Source organism: Delphinus delphis, chromosome 6 (genome assembly GCF_949987515.2).
Source record: "Delphinus delphis chromosome 6, mDelDel1.2, whole genome shotgun sequence".
NCBI classification, from domain to species: domain Eukaryota; kingdom Metazoa; phylum Chordata; class Mammalia; order Artiodactyla; family Delphinidae; genus Delphinus; species Delphinus delphis.
Genome location: NC_082688.1, coordinates 12,162,942 through 12,183,878, shown reverse-complemented (window position 1 = coordinate 12,183,878; position 20,937 = coordinate 12,162,942).

Below are 20,937 nucleotides of genomic sequence, written 5' to 3'. Positions count from 1 at the left end.
TATTAATTCTTAATTAAATATTTTAATTAAATTAAATATTTGGTACAATTCACTGGTGAAGCCATCTGGTGCAAGACTGTTCTTTTTTGGGACGTTTTTGATTACACACTCAATCTCTTGTTATAAGTATGTTGAGATTTTCTAATTTCTCTGGAATCCATTTATAATAAATAATTTGTGTGTTTCAAGGAATTTGCCCATTGTTTTCTAGGTTGATTTTTGTTGATCTTTTCAAAGAAACAACTCTTGGTTTCATTGATTTTTTTTTTTTTCTCTCTCTTTCTTTTTTTTTTTTTGGTTTATTTCCATTCCGTTTTATTTCCTTACTTCTGCTAGCTTTGGGTTTAGTTTGTTCTTTTTCGTATTTCATAAGGTGTAAAGTTAGGGTATTTTGAGATTTTTCTTTTTTGTGTGTGTGTGTGCGTGTGGTACGCGGGCCTCTCACTGCTGTGGCCTCTCCCGTTACGGAGCACAGGCTCCGGACGTGCAGGCTCAGCGGCCATGGCTCACAGGCCCAGTTGCTTCGCGGCATGTGGGATCCTCCCGACCCGGGCACGAACCCGTGTCCCCTGCATTGGCAGGCGGACTCTCAACCACTGCGCCACCAGGGAAGCCCGAGATTTTTCTTGTTTTTTAATGTAGCCATTTACAACTATAAATTTCTCTAATTACTGTTTGCATTGTATCCTATAAGTTTTGTATGTTTTTATCATTTTTACTCATTTTCAAGTACATTCTAATTTCCCTTTTGAGGTCTTCTTTGACCCATTTGTTCTTTAAGAATGTGTTTCTAATTTCCACATATTTTGAATTTTCCAGTTTTCCTTCTGTTACTGATTTCTAACTTCATCCCATTTTAGTTGGAGAAGATACTTTGTATAATACCTATCTTTTAAAATCTATTGACACTTGTTTTATGGCCTAATGTATGGCCTGTCCTGGAGAATGTCCCATGTGAACTTGAAAAGAATGTGTATTCTGCTGTTGTTCAATGGAATGTTCTGTACACTTCTGTTAGGTTCAGTTGGTTTATTGTGATGTTCAAGTCCTCTAATGCCTAACTTATCTTTATCTGGTTGTTCTATTCATTATTGAATGTGGGCTGTTGAAGTTTCTAATTATTATTGTAGAATTGTTTATTCCTCCCTTTAATTCTGGTCATTTTTGCTTCATATATTTTGAAAGTCTCTTCTAGTTATGTAAATGTTTATAATTTTTATATAATCTTGCTCTTTTGAACCTTTTATTAATATATAATGACCTTCTTTGTTTCGTGTAACCTTTTTAAAGTCATTTTGTATGACCTTAGTATAACCTTCCCAGCTCCCTTTTGGTTAGTACTCGCATGGAATATCTTCTCTTTTCTTTTTTTCCACTTTTAACTTGTTAATATCTTTGGCTCTAAAGTGAGTATTTTCTAGACTGCATATAGATGGATCATGTTTTTGTTTTTGTTTTATCCATTCTGCCCATCTCTGTCTTTTGATTGGTGAGTTTATGCCATTTACATTTAAAGTAACTACGGATAAGGAGGGACTTATTTCTGTCATTTTGCTATTTGTCTTCTATAGGCCTTATAGCTTTTGTGTCTTTCATTTCTTCCATTACTGCCTTTTTCTGTGTTTGATTTTTTGTAGTGAAAAGTTTTGATTTATTTCTGATTTCCTACTTTGTATATCCTATGGACATTTCCTTTGTGGTTACTATAGGAATTACATTTAACAGCCCAAATTTATAACAATATAATTAAATTGATACCAACTTTAGTAGCATACAAAAACTCTCCTATACAGCTCTGTCTCCTCTTTCTGTTCTTGATGCTACAGATTACATCTTTATACATTGTGTTTGTAATAAATTAGACTAATATTTTTATGCATTTGTCTTTTAAATCATGTAGAAAATAAAAATGGAGTTAAACAATAATTACAATTATAATTGCCCATATATTTATCTTTACCGGAGATCTTTATTTCTTCATATGGCTTTAAATATTGTTGAGCATCCTTTCATTTCAACGTGAAGGATTCCCATCAGCATTTCCTGAAGGGTGGTTTTAGTGGTAATGAACTCCCTTAGCTTTTTTTAAAATCAGAGAATGTCTTAATTTCTCCCGAATTTTTTTTTTTTTTTGGTGGTACGCGGGCCTCTCACTGTCGTGGCCTCTCCCGTTGCGGAGCACAGGCTCCGGACGCGCAGGCTCAGCGGCCATGGCTCACGGGCCCAGCCGCTCCGCGGCATGTGAGATCTTCCCGGACCGGGGCACGAACCCGTGTCCCCTGCATCGGCAGGCGGACTCCCAACCACTGCGCCACCAGGGAAGCGCTCTCCCTCATTTTTGAAGGACAATTTTGCTAGATACAGATCTGTCAACAGTCCTTTTCTTTCATTGCTTTGAATATTATCAACCCACTGTCTTCCAGACTCTAAGATTTAAGATGAGAAATTGTCTGATAATCTTATTGAAGATCCCTTATATGTGATGAGTATTCTCTCTTGTTGCCTTTAGGATTCTCTCTTTTCTTTGGTTTTCTACAGTTAGATTATCATCCTTTCTCCCCTTTCTCTCTCTCTTCTCCTCTTGGGATGCTTACAGTGGTATGTTGTTTTTCTTGACAGTGTCCTACAGATCCTTTAGGCTCTGTTCACTTTCACATTTCTTTCTTTTTCTGTTCCTCAGACGGAGTAGGAAGGACATGGAATCCATCTCTCTACCTAAACAACAATCGTACTGGCAGAAACTGAAGTAACTGTTTTGGAACTCTGGAGTCTATTTGAATGCTTGCATGTTCCAGGGGAAAATTTGGTTGGTCAATTGAGGTTAATTTCAGTCAATGTGAGCCTTTAGTGTGATAGCACCTACTCATTCCTACTCCTCAACCCTGTGGAGGCAGTCATGTTTATATTCCTGGTATGGCTTGCTGGAGCCAGGGTGGGAAATAAGAACCTTGTTCTCCAAATACAAGAGTTCTGTATTTTATTTTTATTGAAGTATAGTTGATTTATAATGTTGTGTTAGTTTCAGGTGTACAGTAAAGTGATTCAATTTTTATATATGTATATATATTTTTTCTTTTTCATTATGGTTTATTACAGGATATTGAACATAGTTCCCTGTGCTATACAGTAGGACCTTGTTGTTTATCTATTTTATATGTAGTAGTTTGTATCTGTTAATCCCAAACTCCTAATTTATCCCTCCCCCACCCTTTTGCCCCTTTGATAACCATAAGTTTTTTCTATGTCTGTGAGTCTGTTTCTGTTTCATAAATAAGTTCATTTGTGTCATATTTGAGATTCCACATATAAGTGATATCATATGGCATTTAGACAAAGACTTTAAAACTGTCTTAAAGTTGCTCATTGAGCTAAAATGAAACATGGATGAAGTCTGGAAAATGTACAGAAAAATGGGAATATCGTTAAAGAAATAGAAATTATAAAAAGGAACTTAAGTGAAATTCTGGAGTTGAAAATATAATAATAGAGAGAAAAAAGTTCACTTGGGTTCAAAATCAGATTTGAGCAGGCAGAAGAAAGAATCAACAAACTTGAAGATATTTCTTTCAAACCCAGTTCCTTTTTTCCCACCCTTTCTTTTGCCCTAGTTCAGGCCTTTCTGAACTTAGGCAGCCTCCAAAGTGTTCTATTTACTCCCTGTTTTCCCTTTTCTACTCCTACCAGAATGAAATTTTTAAAAAACTCAAATGTGATATTGGCACTATCCTTAGAAACCTCTAAGGGCTCCCTGTATTTATAGATTGAACTTCATTTTCCTTATTTAAGTATTCAAGGACCTTCCCATTCTGCCTCCAGCTTACCACATCAATCCATTGAGCTTGAGATATAAATTCCAGTTTCCAGGATATACAAGGTCTAAGGGAACAAATTCAGTGACTTCTTGAGGAAACAACCATTCAGATCCAGAAGGTGGGAAATTTTGCACTTCAACTGGACCGATTTCTTCAATAGGCCAGTGTCTTTCCTTTTTTTTTCTTACGTGCTAGATTTAAAAATACTTAAGGGACATCACAACCAGATACAACATGTGGGCCTGGATTGGATGCTGATTTGGGAAAACTAGCTGTAAAAAAATATATTTGGGGCAACAGAGAATTTGATTATAGTTAGGTATTAGATGAGAGGAAAATTTACTGAAATGATATTACTGATTTGGAAAAGCCAGCTGTAAAAATATTTTTAGGTTGTTAGAAAATTTGAATGCGATCTAGGAATTAGATGAGAGCAAAATTTAGTGAAATGGTAAGGTAGATATTGTTAATTGAATAAAGCAGACTGCTTAACTGTGTGATCTTATTTTGTAAAACAATATATAGACACACAAAGAAGGCTACATATTAAAGTATTAATATTTGTATTGGGAATGTGATGTTTTTGTTTTTTATTTTAGGTTGTCCCTATTTTATTTTTCTCCAGGGCATACTGTAGTGATTCTGTAATAAAATTTTATTTAAAAAATATATGTTAAGATTTATGTATATATTGGGGTAATACATATGAATCAAGAAATACATGAATGTATGGTCACCACACTATTAAAAGTGGTTTTGTCAAGAGTGCCAGGATTTCAGGGGATTTTACTTTCTTCCTAATGTTTTATCTGTTGTTTAAATACTTTAAAATGGGTGTGCATTTTTGTTACATAACTCTATGAGGAGAAAAGGAAGAAAGCTATTTTCCTGCGGGAGTGCAGCCAAGTGTATTATAATAGACAAGTCACAAAGAGGACTGCAACAGAGCACAGCTTTTTTTTTGCTTTTTCTCTGGTGGATTTAGATGCAATATCCACAGGAAAACTTTGCGAATGACTCATTTACCAGGAAAACAGCATATGCTATTTGAATAAAGAAAGAATGAGGGAGAGGCTGTAGAGAGATTTCATAAATTGTCAAGACTTAATTAGCACCTTTAATATTTGTTTCCAACTACATTGTAAATTCATTCAGGACAGGGACTTTAAAATTCATTCTATTGCCGTTGCTCTGTATATCACTTTCGAATAATTTTTAAATAAAATCCCAGCCCCATCTTTGAGTAGCAGTATGAAACCACCTTGTTCATTTCTGTTCTATTCTGTGTGTCTCAGATACCTCGAGGTAGCTGTGTTGTAGCCAGTCGCCCTTGACTTCAAAGTCAGAAGTTTTGACTTCTGGACTGAATTCTGTTGCTTAGGCTGGACTCCCTTACAAAATGAGAAAAAAAAAATCATATCATTCTCAATGCTTTCTCAAGGTTTGTGGTAAAGCCAAGTGACATACCTGTAAAAGAACCTATCACAAAAGAATCTATCACAATCCCTGGCACTTTTTGCGCCCTCAATAAAGGGCAGGTGAGTTGGGTTACATCATTAAGGGCTGCTTTAGAAACAGCATTTGAACGTTAAAGGTGAGCAAGGGATTCCGTGCTCTAGCACCAGTGTCTTTAGGGTTGTACCCCTCTCAGGCGCAACAGGTACTACCCAGACTGCTACCCCCGCCAATCCTGCTTCCAGTCCCTGATGCAGGCACAGAGCCGCTATCGGCCCAAGCGCGGACACAGCACGGCATTGAGTCCTGCTCCCAGAGTGCAGACTCCACGCAGACGCAGACTCCGGAGGCGGGCTAAAAGCCCAGGTGGGGCTTCGAGGAAAGGAAGTACGCCCACGCCGCCTGTTGTTGGGCCAATGGGGCCGCTCGGCTTTGCCGTGGGCCTATGAGACAGGGCAGTAGGCGGGGCGGAGGGCGGAAGGAGCTTCTCTCACGTGAGTAGGGGGCGGGGAGGGCGGGGGCAGGGCGGCTGGGGAGGCCCAGGCGGCGGAGCCTCCGGGACGGCGAACGGCGGGCCGCGGAGAAGGAGACGGCGGGTCGGGTAGGGCCGTGTTCCCCCCCCTCCTCCTCCCACCCTTCCATCCACCAAGCCCGGGGGGGATCCTCCGACGGCCCCTGCGGGAGGCCAAGCCGTGTTCTCATCCCGCGGAGCGGGGCAGGCGTGACTGCGCTCAGCTCCCTCGACTAGCCGGGTTGTGAGGGGAGCAGTGATTGGGGGGGAGGGGGAGTCGCGGCCGTGGGGGGAGGACGCATGCGCAAGCGGGAACGCTCCGGCAGCCCCTGCCCAAACCGGTTCCCCCTGTCTGGGTGGGTGTGAGTCTTCCCAGTCCTTCACTTGCGGCCGTCCCTCTCGCCCCCCAGCAAAGCCGGTTTGTCTCTTGACTTACACGTCTGGGGACAGGTCCTATTTGGGAATCTGGCGGCTCCCTCCGCCTCAGTTTCTCCCCATTGCCCGCTGGGCCTGTACCTGTGACTTAGGCTGGCTTCGGTCTCAGGCTAGCTTCCTGCGCTGCGCCTAATTTGAAAGGTTTGCTTTATGCTAGTGTCGGTCTGCCATCTCGTGTTGACGTTTCTGTCTCGTTTTCCCCGCCTGCAATCGAAGTGTCCCCGGTATTCCCCTCTCCCCAGATACTTTAAGTATCTGCCCCCGATACCTCATTGCTGTATTTTGATTACCAGCAACCTTCAGGGCTTTAGGTGTTCAACAAAGCCCGAGGATAACCCCAGACTTCCAGGAGTTCTCTGTCCATCACCTGGTAGTACTTTGGTGTTCCTTCTCTTCTAACATTCGGATTGTAATCATATGCACCTGCTTTAAAGTCAGCTCCATACTTTATTGTAATCATATGCACCTGCTTTAAAGTCATCTCCATACTTTATCTTGGAATAAAAGTCCTAGCAGACCGTGTTAAGTGATAAGTGATCATGCTGCTGGTGCTCACGCTACAAGTGCTCCGTTAGTTTAAATCTTGTTCCAGCTTGAATTGGAGATCTTTTGGCTTTTTTGTTTGTCAGTGGAAAAAGAAAACTGCCAGAGACGGGTTTCACAATTCATTTGATATGTTCATTCAGGTAAATACCTGTATTCACATACATGTGACTGGAGTAGTAAGTTGCGAGTGTGTCTGTTTCCAGCTGCGTTGTTTATTTAGGAAGAGAAAAAACCAAAGAGAGTAAATTGAACTGAGTTTCCACGTAAAACTGATGTTTGGAAAGTTGAAAAAAAGCTTAGGTGCCAAGGGAGTGCACATTCAATTTTTTTTTTTTTAACGAAGGACCTGCTGGCCTTAATTCTAGCGTGTATAAGGTGCTATTTTAATATATATTTAAGGCTTTTGTTCGAATTTACTTACGAAAACGGAAAGTGAATAAGGGGCAGAGTTCTTTATAATCTTCCTTTGTAGACCTCCGTTTCCATTAATGAAATTTGAATCCATGATTGATTTGTATTTATTGGTAACGTTTAAGATTCACATATAGTTTTATCAACTCAACTTTGTAGTTAAAATTGAGCTATTGCTATGTTGTGGTACACTTTTCATTTCAGTTTTATAACTCATTTTACAGTTAATTAACAGCTCATCGGTATTAAGGTATATATTTGGATAGTTAACTTATCAGCTGTATACATTTTGGCATTCTTTGGCATAGTGGGGTTTTTTTTGTTTTTTTATTTTTAAAAAATTTTTTATTGAGGTATAGTTGATTTTGGCATAGTGTTTTATTAGCAGTTTACAGGTGCTTAACCTGGATAAAATGGTAGTCTAGTGGGACTCTGTAAAAGTGAAGGCACCTGTTTCCTATCTTTTCTACTGCATATTGGAAGAAGTGTATTCACATTATCTACATGAGGGGACATGGTTTTTCGTAAACATATCTCAACTTTACAGCCTACATTCTTTTTTTAAAAAATAAATTTATTTTTATTTATTTTTGGTTGCGTTGGGTCTTCGTTGCTGCGTGCGGGCTTTCTCTAGTTGCAGTGTGTAGGCTTCACATTGTGGTGGCTTCTTTTGTTGTGGAGAACGGGCTTCAGCAGTTGTGGCACATGGGCTCAGTAGTTGTGGATCGCAGGCTCAGTAGTTGTGGTGCACGGGCTTAGTTGCTCCTCAGCATGTGGGATCTGCCTGAACCAGGGCATGAACACGTGTTCCCTGCATTGGCAGGTGGATTCTTAACCACTGTGCCACCAGGGAAGTCCCATAGCCTAGATTCTTTAACGAAGTCATTTTCTACTACTGAGTATATTTCCAGCTAAACTTTACAGCCCAGATTCTTTTAAAGAAGTCGTTATCTTTTGTTGAGCATGTTTCCAGCTAAAGTGTTTCCAGCTTAAGTGAAGCCTACTTTGAAGGTCTCACCATTTCACAGTGATTATTTTAACTGCTTATATCAGTTCTACTGTTGAGTGTCTTTATAGATACTGATGTGCTGAGGTTCTAGCATATGCTGCCCAAGTGTTATCTTTGTAGTTGTCAATATAATCAGATATCACACTTTTCAAGCATGTGAAATGAATGAATATAAAACTGTTAAATAATCTTTCTTGGAGATAGAACTCCAAGGTTAAAAAAGTGCTAATTTAACCAGTGTACATAAAGCAGAGTTTGGCATGACATTTGGGTGCTTTGTATGTAACTGCCTTGTTTTATTGATTTTCCGTGGTTAGGTTCTAAAGAAAGAAAATCCAAGGCCAAGGATTTGGCTGTCCATGGGTATACATGATAAAATATACTAATTTAACAGCTATTTCTTTTGGCATAAAATGGTTGCCTGGTCTCCCCTGACCCTCTCCAGTTTTGTGTTGACCCTGAGATCCTTATTCTTTAGAAGAATTGTAAGTCAAAGCAATACTGGATAGACACTTAAACTTATAACAACTTTTGTTGGCCCCTAACTGCCTTGTTTCTCTTCATGTGCAAAGTCTGACCAAATATGGCAGTTTGCAAGTCATGAACACTCTAGTTTATAGAATTTAGCCTGGAAGTTTTCCTCTTGCCAAAGCAACTATAGTCCTCTGAGGTAATCACCAGAACTTTTTGAAGGCTGTTCTTTCTATCTAGTAGAGTTCTATAAGGCCTAACTTTTCCTCCAAATCCCTTTTTCCGAGGATCATAAAATAGTAAAAATAAAGCCCTAAATTTGTTCTTAAGTTCATGCTTGACATTAAATAGTATATATTACCTTGGCTGTAAAACATGAGAAGTATATCTTCTTAATTTTGTGGCCGTGCTGCCAGATTTGGAGGTTTGCACCTCTTAGGAGTTAATGCGTGGTTGTCACTTATCTCCAGTTAAGGTTGCATCAGCTTTTGTGTAATAAATCACTACTCCTTGGCATTTATTAATCTTTGTGGCAATAAATTTTTCTCCATAATAAAATATGGCATCTCTCTCTCTTTTTTTTTTTAATGTCTATTTATTTATTTATTTGATTGTGCCAGGTCTTAGTTGCAACATGTGGAATCTTTTAGTTGCGGCATGTGGGATCTTTTAGTTGTGGCATGCAGGATCTAGTTCCCTGATCAGGGATCGAACCCAGGCCCCCTGCATTGGGAGCATGGAGTCTTAGCCACTGGACCACCAGGGAAGTCCTAAATATGGCATCTTCTTAAGGTACATTAGCAAATTAGTTTCTGTGGTAATGTTAACAAAATGTTATTAACTCTCAAAGCTTAACAATAATTTGACTATTTTAAAAATTTCTTTTTCCCATTTTTCCTTATTTATACACTTTGGTAATTATAACTAGGAATCTGTGGTTATCATCTTGTTTTCCAGCTTCTGAGGGTGCCCTTTGTGTCAGGAAAAGGAATTGATATGCAGAATCTTTCTTTGGGAACGTATTTTAAATATCATTATGGGTATTAAGAGACAGCATTCAAGGCTAAATTGGATTAAATGTTAGGCGGTTGTATAATACTACTGTGAAGAGCCATGAGTTAATCATTTTAATGCTTTTACCATAGGGTAATAAACTCTCATGCTTTTTTTTAAAAATAAATTTATTTAATTTATTTATTTTTGGCTGCATTGGGTCTTCGTTGCAGCGCGCGGTCTTTCTCTAGTTGCAGCAAGTGGGGGCTACTCTTCGTTGCGGTGCACGGGCTTCTCATTGCGGTGGCTTCTCTTGCGGGCTCTAGGCGGGCGGGCTTCAGTAGTTGTGGTGAGTGGGCTTAGTTGCTTCACGGCATGTGGGATCTTCCCGGACCAGGGCTCGAACCCGTGTCCCCTGCGTTGGCTGGCAGATTCTTAACCACTACGCCACCACAGAAGTCCTCTCATGCCTTTTAAATATGCTGATAAATGGATTCTGGCAAGGTGAGAGTAGAAACATGTCATGTAAATCTTTTTTGCTGTGGTACATGATTTCCTATGAGTAGACCTCTGATATACCTGCAAAAGAGAAATGGTTATATCTTTATTGTAGTTACCTGTTGAGTTCTCTGTGAATTGAAGAAAAATCTGATTTCTATCTAACCTCCAAAGTTAATTCTTAGATAAAAAATTGTTCCCTAGCAGAAACATCTTTTTTTTTTAATCTTTATTTTTTTGCTTTTGGGTTGTGAGAAAAGAACTTTTTAGATAGGTTTAAAAAACGTCTGTGGGGCTTCCCTGGTGGCGCAGTGGTTGAGAGTCCGCCTGCCGATGCAGGGGACACGGGTTCGTGCCCCGGTCTGGGAAGATCCCACATGCCGCGGAGCGGCTGGGCCCATGAGCCATGGCCGCTGAGCCTGCGTGTCCAGAGCCTGTGCTCCGCAGCGGGAGGGGCCACAACAGTGAGAGGCCCGCATACTGCAAAAAAAAAAAAAAAAAAAAAAGTCTGCGAAGCTAAATTAAATATATGTGAATTCTTTTATCTTCTTACATGGTGCCTATCCTAGTGCTGTGAGTGAAAGTGCTCAGTAAATGTTTTTTGGTTGCCCACCCCCTATTCAACACACTTAACAAATGTCCCACCTTCCTTGTATAACTATGGACCAGGGCATTCTTGTATCAGAAGATTCAGAAAACTTGTGTGTCTTCTGCCAAACATTCATGGTTTGTCTACACACATTCCCTTGAAAATCAGAGGTCATGGAAAAGAGAAACCATATTTACTGCATTAATCTCAGGCTTTGATTATCTATCAAATGATTTGCTTACTTAGCATTAAATTCACATAGTTTAAACATTTCAGATCAAAGTATAGACAGATTGATATTCTAAATGGAATAGACACATATTCTTCGCTGTGGTTGAGAAGGAACTATATTGACTAATTTCCTAAAAGTAGGAAAAGTGGGGTTTTTTTTGGTTTTTGGTTGTTTTTTTTTTTTTTGGCTGCGTTGGGTCTTTGTTGCTGCGCGCAGGCTTTCTCTAGTTGCGGCGAGTGAGGGCTATTTTTCGTTGCAGTGCACGGGCTTCTCACTGCAGTGGCTTCTCGTTGTGGAGCACGGGCTCTAGGTGCACGGGCTTCAGTAGTTGCAGCACGTGGGCTCAGTAGTTGTGGCACACGGGCCCTAGGGCTCACGGGCTTCAGTAGTTGTGGTTTGTGGGCTCTAGAGCGCAGGCTCAGTAGTTGTTGCACGCAGGCTCAGCAGTTGTTGCACACAGGCTTAGTTTCTCCACGGCATGTGGGATATTCCTAGACCAGGGATTGCACCTGTGTCCCCTGCATTGGTGGGCGGATTCTTAAACACCGCACCACCAGAGAAGTCCAGAAAAAGTCTTTAGGAAATCCTGCATTGCTTAAAAATGTTTATGTTTTTATATTTATAGAACACTAGTGTAAATTACATTGTGCTTTAGAAATCCACTCCAGAAAAAGTAAATACAAGAATACTTTTACAAAAAATGTATATTACTGAGGTATGAAGTATAATCTGACCTTGTGAATAAGTAGTATTGGGTTGGCAAAAAAGTTCATTTAGGTTTTCCCATAACATCTTGTGGGAAAACGCGAACGAACTTTTTGGCCAATACATTAACATTAACTAACTCTCCTTGTGTTCCCAGAGGTGGGTTTCTCTTGGGGCAATGGCATCCAAATAATTTTAAAATTTAGCTGCAGAGATATTGTGTTGAAGGGGCATAAAGCCAGCATACCTAGAGTTCTGCAAAAAACTAAAGTGCTGTTTCCTGAAATAGCCAAAGGAACATGGGAAAACCACTTATATGGTTTATTTTTTTCAGGTGTCAGCACTATTGCACTCAGATAATCAACACAGAGTTAAGTGAATTGTTTTATATGCATTTCGTCCCCATTTCTTACTTTTTGTACCTTGCATTAAAAGTATCAAGATATAGCGGGTAGAGTGTGAACTTTGGAATCAGAAAGATATAGATATCCCAAGTCTTGAACTTACTTAATATACGACTGAAGGTAAGATACTTAAGGATTGTGATTCTCAGTTTCTTCATTTGTAAAAGTGGAACTAATTATGCTTACATCATGGATTAGGACTGGGAAGCACCTGGCATTCTCGCCCCGCACCCCTTTCCTGGATATTCTCATTCACAAAAGAGTAGAAAGTGTTTATTCCCCTCATTTTATGTATGAGAAAACTGAAACTATAACATTGTCCAAATTAAATCAAAAAGGACTAAGGAGTTCAAATCCCAGTTGGTTTTTCAATGTAATACCAGACTGTTAACTTTATAAAGTCTTAATGAAACTTGATTAGTCATTGAGAAAGTGAGAAGTAACTCTGAGAACATTGGCTGTCATCTTTAGGCACTTTTCTGTATTGATTTTGTGAGTTTTATCCTAAAGATCCTATAAAGTTAAAATTAGGCTTTTAGAACTTTTATTGACCAGTGAATGGATAAACAAAAGGTGGTATATACATACCATGGAATGCTATTTGACCTTAAAAAGAAAGGAAATTCAGACACATGCTACAATATAGATGAACTTAGAAGACATTATGCTAAGTGAAATAAGCCAGCCATAAAAGTATAAATACTATATGATTCTACTACTTATGTAAGGTACCTAGAGTAGTCAGATTCATAGAGACAAAGTAGAATGTTGGTTGCCTGGGGGAACAGGAGTTGGAATTTAATAGGTACAGAGTTTCAGTTCGGGAAGATGAAAACGTTCTAGAGATGGGTGGTGGTGATGGTTGCACAATGTGAATGTACTTAAAGCCACAGAGCTATACAGTTAAAAATGGCTAAAATGGTAAAGTTTATGTTATGTACATTTAACCACAATTTTTAAAGATTAAAACTTTTTAAATCTTTTTAAAAATTAAAAAACTTTTGTCTTCTGAGTTATTATATTCCTATAATTAAGCTATCTTTTATAGTTAATCTGGAATTGAAGTAAAAGAGTTGCTTCATAGTTTAAAGAAGTTAATTGTCACAGGCGTTATGGGTTAAAATTTGCCTAAAAGTGACTATTAAGTTAAGCTGGTTTTTCTTGCCTTTATGTGCTGTAGGCCCAAGATGATTAAGTTATATTTTCCTTTTGGTTTTTAAAGCTAAGCTGAAATTATTCAGAAGGATTAAATTAATATGGTTCTCTTAGCTCACTAAAATAATTCAAAGAAACAGCCCCCAAATTCAAAGTCAGACTTAAAGACACATCTATTGTTTAGCAATTAGCAGTGGTGGAAAGGAATTTATTTTTCTAAAGACGGGATGATTTTCCACTGAGTTTTGTTAGATTTGTCCTACCCTTCCCAGGGATAAGCTGTGAGAAGTTCATATGAAAACCAATGCAGCGAAACAAATCTCAAAGCCAGAAAGAAAGAAAAAAGCTGAGATTAAGATTGTATGATTTTTAAAAATAACTTCTTTGTGGTTTAATTTTAAAGAGCTACAAACCCACAAGAATTGGCCTGCTACAGCATGAGACTTGACTCTCTTGCTACTTCCTGACTTGTCTTTTTCTCAACAAGAGTAATCTTAGCAGATCTGTGTTTTAGAAGGGTTATATAACTGGGAGCAACATAGAGTATGGATTGGAATGGGGAGAGAATGGTGTTAGGAACACCAAGGAGGAGAGATGCATTCCTGAAAAGGACATAGGCACCTAGATACCTGGGTTTGGATCAAGTTCTATAATTGTCTCTGTGGACTTAAGCAAGTTATTGAACTAATCTAAGCCTCAGTTTGTCTGTCATATATGAAGTTTATACCTTTCTGGCAAGATTAATATAAAGATTAGTAATAATGTATATAAAGCTTCTAAGTACCATGTTGGGCATATATAATCGATACTCAGGAACTGCTAAGTATTGTTCTCTCTTTAGATTTAGCAAGATGATTTAAGTATCCTCCTTAAGATTCCCTAAAGCTGTGCTCATTTTTTCACTGGTTGAGCAAACAAAAATGATGAGGATTGGGAGGGAAGTGATGAGTGTTTTGGTACAAAGGGAATCCAAGGTATGTTTGGTGGCTCAGTGTTGTTTAACTGGTTTTCACAGTTAGAAACTTGATGAAGAGTCAGTCAGGCACACTCAAGGGTAGTTCTTTTTGAGTCTCTTTTTTCCAGTTGTCATTCATATCCATATCCCAGACACGCATGTAGTGTATCATATTTGTCATTTGTCCATCTCACATTACACAGACTCTATCACTTAAACACTAATGAAAGAGTATTATTCATCCAATCACATTTATTGAGGACTGCCATAGCAAGGATATGAAGATAATACGAATAAAACCTAAGATCCCTGTCCACAAGTAGTTCAAAGGGACTGTGTGTGCTCATTGTATTCCCAGTATTTACCATGGTGGTTTATACTAAGTAATTGTTTCTGGAATGAATGATCAATATAGTATAGGGGAAAAGATGTATAACATTTTACGGTGTAATAAATGCTGTAATTCTGTGATAAAATTAAAAAGCAAGCAAACAAAAAGCCTTTGGAGCCCTAGAGGGAAAAAAGGAATGTTTCAGAAGGGAAAAGGGGAGGTTGAATATTTGATTGTATCGCAAGGTTGCTGGTGGGGAAGAAGGACTAATGGGGGAAATGAAGTCACATTCCTAGCTTAAGAAATGGCATGAGCAAAGCCTTGAAAGCATAAAAATGCATGATGTATTTGGTGAGCTGTCTGGTGTGGTTTGATAAAAGGAGATAAAACTAGAATGATAGATTGTCTCCAGATTTTTAAGAACTAATGATATAAAGAGTTTGGATTTTTTTCTGTTTTCAGTCAGGAGCAGTCAAAGGAAGGGGTGAGATATATGATCAAATCTGAATTTTAGAAATTAACTCTGAGGCCTTGATAATGACTAGAGAGAGTCTAGGAAGGGAGACTTACCTTGTAGCTAAGTTGAAAGAGAATGAAATACTCAAGTCACTGACGTGAAAGATGGCAGAGAAGGAATATATTTGGGGTATGTTTTGGAACTAAAATCCATTAGAATCCCAAGGGAGAATGAGAAAAGGAGTCATGGATTTTGGGGGACATTTCTATCTTGGATCAGTGGTTATTAACCACTGTTAGGGGAGATATGAGGAAGAATATGGTTGTGTGAAGATGGGGTCTGCTTTGGACATGGGACACATGTAGCAGATCCCACCTGTGTATTCACATAACACCATTTGCATACCTCTATTATACCAAGCACTATACTCTATTGTAATTACTTGTTTACTTGTCCATTTTGTTTACTGTAAGCCTGTCAAGGGGAAAGAGTACCTTTCCTCTCCGTAACACTGTACCTAGTGCCTGGCACATATCAAACATTCAGTACTGAATAGAAAAAAAACCACAAACACCCACATGAAATTAGGGAGAAAGACAGGGCTGCAGTATCATCAGCATACACACACACACACACACACACACACACACACACACACACACACAAATTTATAACCACATGAGGTATTGAGATAGCTAAGGGATCTTGTTCCATGGAACAAGAAGGAGGCCAGGATGGAACAAGAAGGAGGCCAGGATGAATTTAAAGAGTGGGCAGAGGGGCTTCCCGGGTGGTGCAGTGGTTAAGAATCTGCCTGCCAATGCAGGGGGCACAGATTCGAGCCCTAGTTGGGGAAGATCCCACATGCTGCAGAGCAACTAAGCCCACGTGCCACAACTACTGAGCCTGTGCTCTAGAGCCTGTGAGTCACAACTACTGAGCCCACGTGCCACAACTACTGAGCCCTGTGCTGCAACGACTGAAGCCCACCTGCCTAGAGCCCATGCTCCACAACAAGAGAAGCCACCGCAATGAGAAGCCCCTGCACCGCAACTGGAGGAAGCCTGCGCACAGCAACGAAGACCCAACGCAGCCAAAAATAAACAAATAAAATAAATTTTTTTTAAACTTAAAGAAAAAATAAAGAATGGGCAGAAAAAAAGGAACTTAAAAGACAGCTGGGAAAAGGTACCAGAGGTAGAAGATGGAAGCAAAAAGATAAGAGTTTCACAATATGGAAATGATCAGCATTTTCATTTATTTCAGCTGGTAGAAGTAAGATGAGAACTCAAAAGAATAGTTTGGGTTTTGAAATTTTGTATTGTTGATTTTTAAATGTTTATAGATATATATTTTTTTCCTTTCCGAATGGATGCTCAGAGAATGTTAAAGTACCCAGGGTCACATAGACAAGGTTTGAATTCATCTTTTAAAAGAGGATGTGCAGTGAAGCTTGGTGAGAGGTAGGGGAGCCAGATTTTGAGAGGGACTGCTCAGTGAGAGTGGGGAGTCCCACTGAAGTGCAGGAGGAGTTCGTGCTTCTCCTTCAGGAAGAGTTTCAGGAAAACCAAGGAAATAAAGATGAACCAGAGTGCTGAACTAGTGGCCGGGAGCTAGCACATTTTACTTGTCTCAAGCATGTCAAGTTCAATTACAAGTATCACGCAGAACTCTTTTATCAAGTTTGGTAGGTCACTTATTGGGAGGTGATTTTTCCTCTACTAATTGCACATTAGCAAATCCATGCCACTGCAATTTCACTGTTTATGTTACTACTGTGAATGATGTTAGAAACAGTACAAATATCTGATGGTATTCTGTCCCAAAAAAGTTCAAGTTTTTAAAAAGTAAACACTGATTATCCAGGAACTGACTGCTTTTGACGAACTGTCAAAAGAGCCTTTACCATGGCTAGTTCTTTTACATTTCACTTTCCTTTAGCTGGGTTTATAGTTTTAAGAGGAGATTGAGAATGAAAATGAATTTTCATTCAACAAGATTGAGGTACATTATTTACTATGGTCTTTGCAGAAGTGCATTGTTGAGCATAGAATTGTCACTTACGTTACAGAGCAGGATATAACATAACTGAACCTTTGGTTTGGATGCATGAGGTGGCATAATTAAGCAAAATTACCTATCATTTTAAGTTAGTTGATGTATTAAAGGAGATAGAATGAAACATCCCTGAACTGGCACTCACCAACCTGGCCCTGTTGGTAACTGGACATGTTATAAGGGTCTAGGCTCATCACTTATATAAGAAGGAGACAAACTGTGAGTGCCTACCAAATACCAGGGTGTTCATATGTATATTATTTCATTTAAAGTGGAATAAAAATCTTTGTCTACCTTAGAGAATTGTTAGGATGATAAAATGAGATAAAGAATGTGTATATTTTAGTAATCTGTAAAGTACTATTCAGAGATACAAAGTATTCCTTTGCATTTAGTTAGGTATAAATAAATTAGAATATGGAACTAAGAATGTTATATATTTTTGCACTAATATTGTTTCCTAAATTGAATTTCCAGAATCAGTTTTACTTGTTAATTCCTTTAAAATTGGAAGTTAGTTTCACTCTCCAGATAATGAAGAGAGTGATGAAATGGAAAAGAACTGGCCGTCATCAAGACTCTTGACAGCCCTTCAATAGCATTTGGCTCCTGGATAAACATATATCTATTCCTTAGTAATTTTTATAATGGCTCCATGAGGTAGATAGTACGCCATTTTCATTTATGGAAACTGAGGCTTGGTGTGACCATGCTTACACTATTATTAAATAGCAGAACCAGCATACTAACTTGGATTTTTTTCTCTTAATGGTGTGCTTTACTGCCACAAATATGACTTCTGTTCTTACTGTCAGTCTGTAAAAGCTGCTCTTGCCTTTTCATGGGTGGCTCTTGTTCTTTTCCATCTTTATTTGCCACTTATCCTATTTCTTTAGCAAATATTTGAGCACCTACTATGTGCCAGTCATTCTTTCACTTGTTAGGGATACAGCAGCTAATGAAACAGGCAAAAATCCCTGCCCTTATGCTTACATGATACTTAAAAACAAATGATTAAAATGTAAAACGTGTCGAATGGTGATAGGTGGTATAGAGAAAAGTAGAAAGAGGGATGGCAGTGCGGGGTATTTGGGGGAGGAAGTTTGTACTTTATTGTCCATGAGAATTGGAATTAGAGTAGGGGACTTCATGTGGTAATTGGTGTAAGTAGGGATTAAAGACAACAAAATTAGTTCTTATGGTCTCAAGACAGAGGTTGTAAATACTGTAGAATTTTGCCAGGAGTATACCAAGTTCTGGGACACGTCTTTATTGTGGAGGCCAGGGAAGGGGTGGTCTTATTCAGAGACCTTGGAGGCCATGGGCTCCCTTTTCACTTCTGCCCATGGAGGCCAGAGAAGAGGAGTGTTAGTATATAACCTTTCCTGTACTGCGTAGTGTTTTGATAAATCCCATTCCCACTGAGTGATTCAGTTACTTTCAGGTGCCAAAACAAATAGTAAAGTATCTTATAAAGTGTACTTTCCTGTCACCTCCTCAAAGAAAATAGGTTGAGCTTTGAGCCTGCCAAATCTTCTCAGTTTCATAGTATAAATACCAAAGTATACTATTTTTGAGTCTAGAATACTGTAGAAAGTTCTCAGTGTCTCTGAGATCATAGCTTTAGGGAACTTTCCCAGGCCCTCTGCTATCTTACTATTAGTAACATTTTAAAAGATAGAAAAAAGACTAATTAAACATGAAAATCTTACCCAAAGTACAAGTTCTAAAAAAGATAGAGACTCCTTTATCTGATACTGACTATTTTGGAACAAAGCCCAAACATTTGTAGCATTGGAAAAGCATCATAATCTAATGGAAAGAGCTTAGCTTCTGGAATCATAGATATGTTGGTTCAATTTTTAGCTTTGCTTCTAACCAGTTAAATTACAACCGTTACCTTGAACAAGTTACACTGTCTCTCTAAGCCTCAATTTCCTAATCTGTGAAATAGATATATGAATATTAAGTTTGCTGTTCAGGGACTCAACATCAAATTGTAACACAACATAATAGGTACTGTAAAAAATGTAAATTGCTATGGGAACCGAAACAAGGCAGGCAGTGCGTTTGACTCTGGGGAAAGAATGGGCAGGCCACTTGGAAAAGGAGGGTTATTAGATCATGAACGATTATTTCTAGTTGTCAGAGTACAGAAGCAAGGGAACCACTTTAGGAGGAGGATCCTAGGAGGGCAGATACCTCAAGGTATTAACATATATATCCTTGGCAAAGATATTACCTCCTCTAGTATATTTTTTAACTCTTCCAACATGTTTCCATAGTTTTCTTTACCCTAAATCAGTACCTATTAACCTGTTCAATTTGCCTCTGTTCTCTACTAAATTATAAACTCCTTTTGGGCAAGAATCTATTTTTTCTTGTTTAGCATATTCCATTCTTTATAAACTAGACATTTGGTAAGTATTCATTGCATAGATGAAGCAGAACTACATTTTAAAAAAAGTTTTCAAAAGTGCATTTGAAGCATCTCTAAATGCTACGCTACGCACTTAGATTTAGCCCTATGAAACGTAAAGCCTTTAAGCAAGGAAGTTAGTTTAAATAGAAAGCGGGGAGTCCAGGGTTTGAGCTTTAGTTATGCCTGATTAAATGACCCTATACCTCTTGGGGTTGCCATTTCCTTATCTGTTAAACAGTATTGATAATTTCTAGGTTTTCTTCCAACTGTGGTATTCAGGGATTGTGTAATTCTTTTTTTTTTTTTTTTTTTTTTACGGTATGCGGGCCTCTCACTGTTGTGGCCTCTCCCGTTGCAGAGCACAGGCTCCGGACGCGCAGGCTCAGCGGCCATGGCTCACGGGCCCAGCCGCTCCGCGGCATGTGGGATCTTCCTGGACTGGGGCACAAACCCGTGTCCCCTGTGTCGGCAGGCGGACTCTCAACCACTGCCCCACCAGGGAAGCCCGGGATTGTGTAATTCTTGCTGCCATGTGTTTATGTAGATGTTAGCCTTTGAGGAAAAAATAGTGCTTGGCATATGGTGTATGCTCAATAAACGTATGTTCAATTAAAAATCCAAAGCATAGATCAGGACTTCTTAACTGGAGAGACTAAACAGATTCTCAGAACCTTTACCTCTTTGAGGTACAAGATGAGTATACAGTGAGAACAACTTTTTTTTTTTAGAGCAACTTTTGTTTATTGGTTAAAGCTCTCTGAGTATAATGTTGTATCGTCTGTTCTGTTGTTGTTTTGGCAACCAAATGGGAACATTGCCACAAAATATGCAGAACCAGGTTTTTCTTTTTTTTTTTAGGAATTTGTAAAAAATTTTATTTATTTATTTGGCTGCATTGGGTCTTCCTTGTGGTGGGTTCTTCGTTGTGGCATGCAGGATCTTTCGTTGCAGCACGTGGGCTCTAGAGTGCATGGGCTCAGTAGTTGCAGCACGCTGGCTTATTTGCCCTGAGGCGTGTGGGATCTTAGTTCCCTGACCAGGGCTCAAACCCTCGGCCCCTGCGTTGGAAGGTGGATTCTTGACCACCAGACCACCAGGGAAGTCCCCAGAACCACATTTTTAAATGGTAGATGAGTTCGAGTTTTATTCCATGAGTCAATAAATAATGGAATAGCTTTTCATAATTGACACATTTTTAACTTCTTGCTGGAAATTTTTGGCATGAAACTCTTTTATTGGCAATGTTCATATTGAGCTGAGTTCTAAGAAACTGGGGGATAGGAATATTGAGTTTTTAATAGACTTCTGATTTCTTGCTACGTAAGGTATTTCCCTGCTCTAGAATTTATGCTTGCCTTGCCTTGAATTTATTTTTGGGGGGGGGGTTAATATGAAATTTTGTTTCTTAAAACATGTTGTTAGTATAAGTATCAGCAATGTTAGGAAAACCTGAGTTATTGTCCTAAGCGCTTTCAATTTCATTTGTTT